Below are 8,649 nucleotides of genomic sequence, written 5' to 3' on the forward strand. Positions count from 1 at the left end.
TTGTTGGAAAGGCAAACCTTAATAGGTGTGTGTGACCACTAGGTAGTAGGTATGTTTGTTGAGCTAAGCAATGATGTAGGCAAAAATGCCACCTAGATTGATTGAGAGAATCAAGGAGAGGCTCATGGAGTGATTTGTGGATCTCAAGATGCTCTTCCATGAGCTCGATAGTGTGTTGTATCTTTTGCCTACTTAAGGCTTCTTCCATATGAATAATATACTCTCACATTTTGTGTCTATTCTACTTCGTCATGATGTTGCTCTGCCTTCACCCTCCATAGCTACCTCGAATCCCAACAAGTGATATCAGAGCCTTTACGCTCCTCCTATAAGTTCCAGGCTCAAGTGGTCTGCCCAACCCACCGTCAACACAAATCAAATCCATAGTTTCCTTGTTGCAGAATCAACCTGTTGCGCTCCTTCTGGTTTCAATATCTTTTTCCTTTTGGATCATTGCACAATAGCTCTTTGAGAAGTTTTCCATCTGAGCTCTATGAATAGAGCCCAAGGTTTTGTGGTTGTAGACTCCACCACATTTCTAAGCTTCCTTCCCATTTCCCAAGAAATGTTTTGTTTCTCTCTGACCTCCCAGTCTCGTCATTCAGTTTTTCATTGCCTGACCAGAGACAATCATGGACCTTTCCCTCCTCAAAGATGCCTTTGATCGCGTCTCTAAGAAATAGAAGCTCTCGAAATCCACCACACTTGAGGCCATCGATGTTGTCATTCAGGAACTCGGGATGGCTTTGAACAAGCTCGGCAATGATGGCCTAAGGTTGGATGCAAGGGCCATTCTTATGGAATTGCATGCCAAATTGACCGAAATGGCACCTATGAATGACACCAGGGAGTTGCAGAAGGATTTGAATCTGTTGTTAAGCAAGCATGGCAAGTTGCTGGACAAGTTTTTTGCACAGATATTGCCAAGGCGTACAGGGAGGTCGACTCACATGATCGCATTATCGCTCAGATTATTGTGGTGCATTTTTACAAACAGGGCTTTTTTGATCTAGGTGATTGTTTTGTGAACGAAGCACTAGAGCCAAGGGCTACGCTAAATGCACCCTTTTATGAGATGCACTAGATATTGAAGGCTATAAAGGTGAGGAATTTGGAACTAGCGCTACAATGGGCTAGAACAAATCGAAACTTTTATAGAAGGGCTCTTCTTTGGAGTTTGAATTGCATCGCTTCCAGTTCCCGCAACTCCTCCATGAGGGAAAGCGTCAAGAAGCTCTTCAATATACTCGGAGTAATTTTACCCCAATTTCTACCCGATATATGGGGGAAATACAACGGTTGATGCACTGCCTTCTATGGGCAGACCGTTTGGAAAGTTCTCCCTATTCTGATTTGTTTTCTTCATTGCATTGGGAAGATATGACTATGCAGTTTACACGAGAATGTTGCAGTCTCTTGGGTTAGTCTTATGAAAGCCCTTTGTGCACTACAATTTTGGTTGACTATCACGCTCTTCCAACTCTTCTAAAGATGGCGACAGTGTTGACCAACAAGACACAAGAATGGTAGCTTCTAAAGCAGTTGCTCGTGGAGATAGAATTAGGAAAGGAGTTTCGGTTTCACTCAATATTTGCATGCCCTATTTTCCAGGAATCTACGCCAATCAATTTGTCCGATTATTGCTTGAACCAAATGCTGGCGTTGGATGGCTGTAAACAAACGCAGAAACTCTCCCACTCTACAAGTGCCATGGCCGATTGTCTTTTGGTACTTGGTCACTATCTCTTTGTTTCAAATCGTAGATACACAACTTTGTTTTTATGTGTTTCATGGGTTCTTTGCCCAGGATTTCCCCTAAATGATTGTTGTAATACCTTGAGCAGTGAGTTTTGGTTAGGCTTTCATTTTTGGCAGACTGTCATTTGGAGTTAAAGTCTCTTTGTGAGAATCCCCTCTCTTTGTGTTTGTGAGGGAGATCTCTTTTGTGAGCACTCATACTCTTTTGGGCTTTACACCAACTTTGTTTTGTGAAGCTCTTTTGTTTTGATCATTCACTATTTTGTCAGGGTAAAGCTATTTGGATAGTATGTCACTTCATGTTTACCCCTATCTTCGGTTTGAGGGGGGGTATGTTGGAAAGGCAAACCTTAATAGGTGTGTGTGACCACCGGGTAGTAGGTATGTTTGTCGAGCTAAGCAATGATGTAGGCAAAAATGCCACCTAGATTGATTGAGAGAATCAAGGAGAGGTTTATAGAGTGATTTTTGGATCTAGAGATGCTCTTCCATGAGCTCGATAGTGTGTTGTATCTTTTGCCTATTTAAGGCTTCTTCCACATGAACAATATACTCTCACATTTTGTGTCTATTCTACATCATCATGATGTTGCTCCGCCTTCACCCTCCATAGCTACCTCGAATCCCAAATAGCTCTATCTTTAATAACATGGAAGTTATCATCACCACAACCTTTAAGATATTATGAGCTGGACTACAATCACATGAATGATGGTCTTTTGTGTATTCACCATGGTCATTTCTTTGGATTCCCTAGCTCTCGCTAATCATAGAGAGCTTGCATTAAAAAAGAGAGGGCTAGTATAATCGTAAGTTTAAGTCTGAATGCACTGTGAAAATGGAACCCTACATATTCAATCGATGAATAGGAAGATCTTCCCCTTTTTTAAAAATAAAAATAATTAAGTTTTAAATTTTTAAAAATTGACAATAAAATAAAGTTGTAAAGCAAAAAAAGAAAATCTATATGTGACGTATGGGGAGAGGTGGCACAGTTCCTCTCCGATTATTTATAAAAATTAAAATATATGCTTCCTCAAAATAGACTTTGACAAAGCATATGACAGAACAATTATGCTTTTTTGCTGTTGGGTGATATACCAACCAGGTCCCCGAAAAACTGGAACATTATGCACAGCTCCATTCTGTGGTCTCTATGGGCTCGAAGATGCGCTAAGGTTTCTGGTTATGTTTCTATTGGTACTAATGAAATTGTAATGAATGTATGTTTGAACACATAAATGAGGTGCAGATCTTGAAAAGATCTCACGACTGCAATAGCAAATCCAAGAATGTTGCAAAAAGGACGTACAAAAAGAGAGTGCCATGCTGGCATAGCTGCAAAAGAAGGTGGGAAAATAAGATATTCCTTCAACCTCCACCCCACAGCTGGTACTTTCTTGTGGTTGATGATGGCCAAAAATCCTAAGCCTGCTCTTTCCTTCCCCATGCTTACGGGTGAAATTTCTTAGTTCCCCCTTCGACACAACCTCTCCTCACCACCATGACATCTTTGCAAGGTGTGCCGGCTTATGCTACACCTTCTCCCTCGGTTCCCCCTCACTTTTTTGTCTACAAGAGACCGATTTCACAGAACGATCCTGTTGGTAATATTGTCAAAGTCCATAATGAAGTCACACCTCCTGACTTCAAGCCTCCGGAGCCCAAACCATGAACCAAAGTCTGAAATCCATGCTTCCATCTACACATCCCAGGAATGATTATACTTCAAGTGGTGGCACATCTGGTGCCCAAAGAAGAGCCGCATGAGATGGTGGCTTAGATTGCTGTGTTTTTCTATTACTGCTACTGATATTTCAGCTAAATGGATGGTTATGGATATCTCTAGGGAAGACACTATCACACATCAAAACTTCTTTTTGAAGTCTGTTTATCTTTTTCTAAAGCTGTATATATTTGAAATCACCATATTAATATAAACCCCCATTTTTTCAAAAATTAAAAAAAATAATAATAAAGTTTTAAAGCAAAAAAAGAAAATCCATATGTGATGTATGGGGAGAGGTGGAACAGTTCCTCTCTGATTATTTATAATATGAGAGAGCATGCTCCTCTCTTGTCAACTTTGGTTTCAATTCTACTTTCAGCTCTATTTTATGCCTAGCTTTTTGTTTTTACTTTATTGAGTTTAGATCTCAAAGGTTTACTTGGAATGGTTTGCTCGTATGCTCCTTTGTTGATAGCGATTGTGTTTACATGAATTCCTACAAAGCAATGGAAACACATTTCTAGTGAATGGAAACAACTATTTTGACAACAACATAAATTATTAATTGAAAAATATGTAATGCTTATTTGTGATATTGGTAGGTAGCATAGGGTGAAAGAAGCATTCTACCCTCACATCCGCTCCCACTCCCTACTGCACATTCCTTGCCTGCTATCATGTCTACCATTACTTGCCATTTATGTCCACCCTTGCTAATCTTCTCTCCCCTTGTATGCTCTCTCTCACCCCCTCTCTTCTTCTCTCTTTCTTTAAAATTCCCCTCACCTTTCAACATCCTACTCTCTCTAGATATCATGACTTTCAACTCTTTTTCCCTATCTCCATCACACTTCTTCTTTTAGCTTGCCATCAGTAGTAGATCGCCATGATTCTTCTTTATTAAACTTTTTAGCACACCCTATTTCTTTGATATGCTCCAATCAATTCCTCTATATGCACTCAAATCACTTTAGATCATGCCAATATTCGTTCTCCTCTAGAGTGACCCTTCTTCTCAATTTTTATCTACTAGATTTGCATAATCTTTCAATGCTAATACTATGATGCACTGGATTCTCATGTGTAAAATTATTGCTTGCCAAAAAAGAGCCACTCAAGCCATGAACTAGGTTTGACAATCTACAATTTATTGATTTTCTAGCATGAAAATTAGTTGCAATTTTCTTTGTGACCCCTTGTAAACTTCCCATTATAGAATTTGTCACAAAATAGTTGTGGATGTCAAGGAAACTATATTATAGTGAAGTTTGACCCTCAACTATCACACAAATCTAAAAGCACATGAGTGATATGAAGACCCATGGAAGCAGAGCCAAGACTTCTCTGTGATCCCTCCACTTCTGATTTTTTCTTAATCTCAACTCTCATTTTCAAGCATACTGTCTCGTGAACAAGGCATTGTTAGAAAGCTCACTATTCCTTATACGCTTCAGATCAATGGTGTGGCCGAAAGAAAGAATTGAATATCCAACATTTTTACTCGAGCTACTACCAAAAGAATTGTAATGACTCCCATGGCCTTAAAGGTGGCCAACAATAGTGGAACCAAGTTCTTGATGATTATAATCATGAGAAAGCCAACAATGAGGTGAGGTAAAGAAATGAAAATAAGTGTTTGCCTTCTTGTCCATCTTCGATGTCATGGGGCAAATGAAAAACGTGAGCAATAAGGACACCAACACTGGCAACCAACCAATGGACAAGATCTTCTCTGCCAGATCATTAAGAGAACATCTAATGATACTACAAAATACCTGTTTGGAAAAGGCATCGTGCATAACAATTCAATTTTGAAAGAGGAAGGAAGTGGGAAGATATGCACACGAATTTGAGACATCACTGAGCCATTTATGTTGTTTCGCAGTGGAAATAGACAAAGATCTTTAGCAAAAAAGTGAGGATCTCCAAGTTTTTCAAATTGTTATCAAAGCTGGTGTGGAAAGAAAGAAGTGGCAACCTTTTTCTTGCCTCTCACTTTGGATCACTGGTGTGGAAAGAAAGGAGTGGCAACCTTTTTCTTGCCTCTCACTTTGGATCTCCATTTCCTCAAAATTTTCCTCCATAATGCTTGCTACCTGATCGATCACACATTCTAATGTGTATTTTATCATCCTCTTCATATTCCATGCTAATATGTTCTTTAGATCATCCATAGAAATCTACTCTTCCTACACTAATTTCCCTCCCAATGATTGCTCACTTCTCTGACCCAATGTTCCACTTTTGATGATACATCGCTTTTCCCACCTCAAATTATCTCACACTCTTGCCTTGTGATGCTATCATCCCACTTTTTCATGCTTCTTGCCAACACCACCTTGTGGTGTTCTAGTCTGACATTTCTATAAGGGTAGTGCAGCCTTGGCTCTTGCTTTTTGCAATGCATCCAATCTTCCACTAGCTTTGCTTCTTGCTCTTGCTCTTGCTCTTGCTCTTACTCTTGCTCTTGCTCTTGCTCTTGCTCTTGCTCTTGCTCTTGCTCTTGCTCTTGCTCTTGCTCTTGCTCTTGCTCTTGCTCTTGCTCTTGCTCTTGTTGCTCTTGCTCTTGCTCTTGCTCTTGCTCTTGCTCTTGCTCTTGCCTTGTGATGATATCATCCCACTCTTTCCTTGTGATGCTATCATCCCACTCTTGCATGCTCTTGCTCTTGCTGATGCCACCTTTTGGTGTTCTTGTCTCACCATTTTGTAAGGGTAACAGAACCTTGGATCTTGCTTTTTGCAATGCATCCACATCTTCCCCACTAGCTTTTCTTCTTGATCCATCTTAATGAACAACGGAAATATACCAAAGAGTGTCTCTAAAGCCATTTCCCAAATAATGATTCCCAAATACGTTAAAAAGAAAATGCCACACTAGAAGCACAAATGCAAACCAAAGACAGTTTGTACTCCCTTTTTGACTCTATACACAAAGTAAATGAATCCTCTTCCTAAGCCAAAAGCTTCTTTCCCAAATGGATTCTTATGATGCATCCATCAAAACACTACAAAGAAAAAGAGACTCTTCCTACTTATGTCAAAAAGGGAGTTCAATGATGGTGAGAATCCATGGACATTGAGTCTCTGATTGACTGGATCATTATTATGTTCCTCATTATTTTGGTTATTTTCATCATGCGTGATTCATACTTTTAGCTTCAACATGGATGAGATAGTTTGGGTTGGTTGTTATCTTGAAAATGACATTCAGCTTGATTATCATCATCATCGTCATCATCATCATCACCACCATCTTTGACAAGTTCTAGCTTCATCATCTTCAACATCTATGATACAAATTTGGATGTTATCTTTGTTAATCAAGTTAATCAACTTGATTAGCTTCATCATCGATTGAGTATTGGATGCATCTACTTCAATATCTATGATACAAAGGGCTTACATGATAGACTAAAGACTTGCATGGAGCATGACAATGTGTCACTTTTTGGGATGCATTTCAACATTGGCCTATTCTACATGAATGTAGACTAGAGAAGGAATTACAAAAGGAGGACAATCTAAAGAGACTCATTGGGATTTTTTGACCATTTTGACTATAAATATGACTAGCGACTTGCTTGGATGACTATGCTCTTGGTCTGCATTAATGTAGACCACAAACTTAGAGCATGAAAATATGTTGTTGGATTTCCACCTTGGCTTGGTCTGTGTTAACGTAGACCAAATAAGCAATTGCATAATGATAATAACACAAATGGACATATTGGGCCTTTCCAATCATGTTAACTACAAACATGACTATATTTGGATAATCCCAGTGAAAGTTATGATTACAACTATTGGCATCAAGACAACAAGTCTCTGGTCTTTGCTAGCATAGACCAAAGAAGGAATTGCACAAGGAGGACAAAAAAATGGGTCTTTTTTTATTGTTTTGACTACAAATAACCCCTAGCATCAAGAAAGTCTCTAGTTTGAGTTAATGTAGACCAAAGAAGGAATTGCACAATAAAGACAATAGAAATGGAGTCATTAGACCTTTTCTAATTGTTTTGACTACAAATATGACTATATTTGGATGTTCCTCATGAAAGTAATGACTATAGCTACTAGCATCAAGAAAGTCTTTGGTCTGCAATAATGCAACTTGAGAAAGAATGGCACAATGAGAACCAAAACAATGGGCTCATTGGGCCTTTTTATCATTTTTCCACAAATATGACTATATTTGGATATTCTTAATGAAAGTTATGACTTTAGCCACCAGTGTCAAGCAAGTTCATGGTATGTGTTAATGCAGACTAGAGAAGGCCTTGCACGTGGATGAAAAAAGAGCTTTCATGGTAGACTATAGACTTGCTTGGATGACTGCTCTTGGTCTATGTTAACGCAGACCATAGACTTTCTTGACACCAATGGCTAAAGTCATACTTTCACTGAGATTGTCCAAATATAGTCATGTTTATAGTCAAAATGATCAAAAACCAATGATCCCATCTTTGTTGTCCTCTTTGTGAAATTCCTTCTTTGGTCTATGTTAGCATAGACCAAAGACTTTTTTGATGCTAGCAATGGCTATAGCCATAACTTTCACTAGGAACTTCCAAATATAAACATATTGGTAGCCAAAATGATCGAAAAAGTTCCTATGATTCCATTTTTGTTATGTCCACATCGTGGGTAACATGCCATTGGGGTTATTTGAGAGAATTTTGAGAGAAATGCCTACTCTACGTGCTTGTGGGAGCAATGCAATGCACGAACCATCCACTTGTGTCACATAAGTGGCTCCTAGATTGTTGCAATGTGATTCCATGAGAGGGGAAGTGGAAGAGGCATTGAGCATTCATCTCAACCTCATGTGTTATCATATGTGCATAGCACTAACACATAGAGTGCTAAAAGGTACAAGGGTTTGAAACCCTAATCCTAACCCTAATCGTAAAGGGGTTTGTAATATGCATTATTTTCAACTAATACTAGTGTATAGTTAGTCATCTATGGTGTGCTCTCTAGCTTTGCCCTCTCCTCATCTCCACTCTTCTCCTCTCCCTCTTCATATTTGTTCATGGTATCAAAGCATGGTTCTACCTTTCGATAAAGTCCCATTCTGAGAGTGAGAGAGATTGAGTCATTAAGTTTCCATCTTTCATTCCGTTGGTGAAAGAATTCCCCTCCATGCCAAAGAGAATTTAAGA

At 39.1% G+C, this 8,649-nt stretch overlaps 1 pseudogene; it reads left to right on the plus strand.

Annotated features, from left to right (window-relative positions):
- The first annotated feature begins 539 nt into the window (after positions 1–539).
- On the plus strand, positions 540–1,893 carry LOC147894214 (protein RMD5 homolog pseudogene; annotated as a pseudogene).
- The last annotated feature ends 6,756 nt before the right edge of the window (positions 1,894–8,649 follow it).

This window comes from Dipteris shenzhenensis, chromosome 14 (assembly GCF_047967505.1).
Source record: "Dipteris shenzhenensis isolate YYH24624 ecotype China chromosome 14, Dip_SZ_1.0, whole genome shotgun sequence".
NCBI classification, from domain to species: domain Eukaryota; kingdom Viridiplantae; phylum Streptophyta; class Polypodiopsida; order Gleicheniales; family Dipteridaceae; genus Dipteris; species Dipteris shenzhenensis.